Source organism: Lactuca sativa, chromosome 3, assembly GCF_002870075.4.
Source record: "Lactuca sativa cultivar Salinas chromosome 3, Lsat_Salinas_v11, whole genome shotgun sequence".
NCBI classification, from domain to species: Eukaryota; Viridiplantae; Streptophyta; class Magnoliopsida; order Asterales; family Asteraceae; genus Lactuca; species Lactuca sativa.
The window spans coordinates 259,753,294-259,754,293 of NC_056625.2; the positions used below are offsets into that span (position 1 = coordinate 259,753,294).

Below are 1,000 nucleotides of genomic sequence, written 5' to 3' on the forward strand. Positions count from 1 at the left end.
AATATTCCTTTCATTGGAAAGGATCATGAAGACTCTTATAAGCATCTTGATGAAGTTAACGACATCACCGACTACTTTAACACTCCGAATGTAACAAGAGAAATGGTGTTGTTGAGAATGTTCCTTGTCACCTTTAAAGGGGCCACAAAGGAGTGGTTGAAAGCACTACCACTGGGCGCGATTACTACATGGGTAAAAATGCGTGAGGAGTTTTTAGAACAATTTTGCCCACCATCTAAAGTTGCTAAACTTAAAAGGCCATTTCAAATTTTGAACAACAAATGGGTGAGTCGCTATACAAAGCATGGGAGCACTACAAGGGTGTAATTAGGAATTACCCACAAAATGACCTCAATGTGCAACAAAAAGTATCAATCTTTTATGATGGGGTAAACGTCACCACTAGACAACTCCTTGACTCTTAAGGCCCATTAACAAAGAAAAATCTGGCTGAAGTTAAGGAACTCATTGAAGAATTCTATAAGCACTCTAGAGAATATCATAACCCAAGGAATGACTCAACTAGAGGGCTGGTGAATGCTATAACCGATGATATGGCAGAAGTGATGGAAAAATTAGAGAGCATGGATCGAAGAATGACTAAGATAGACCAACCCATCCATGCCATTAGAGTGGGATGTGATAACTGTAGAGCACCTCATCTTAATAAGGATTGTGATCTTGATGAGAATGGGAACCGGAAAGCCTTAGTGTATTACTTAAGTGGTGATAGATATGATGATGATTGGTGAAAACCAAAGAAACAATGGCTAGCCAATGATGAATACAAGAAGGAAAAGGAAGAAACGCATAAGAAAAAAGCAAGAGGTTTTTATCAGAAGGAGGAGCCAGTGCAAGTAAAGAAATTAGACTTTGAAGATATGCTTACAAGATTTGCAGCTACATCCGAAAAAAAAGGCACAACGATACCGATGCTGCAATAAAAGATCAACAAAACATGTTGATAAATCAACAACGCATGATCAAAGAGCACCAAATT

General features: G+C 38.4%; 1 non-coding gene across 1 annotated transcript; it reads right to left on the reverse strand.

Annotated features, from left to right (window-relative positions):
* Nucleotides 1-246: 246 nt before the first annotated feature.
* Nucleotides 247-352, reverse strand: LOC111918845 (small nucleolar RNA R71). Its single transcript, XR_002859348.1, has one exon. It is a non-coding gene; the product is annotated as a small nucleolar RNA R71 (small nucleolar RNA).
* Between the last annotated feature and the right edge of the window lie 648 nt (nucleotides 353-1,000).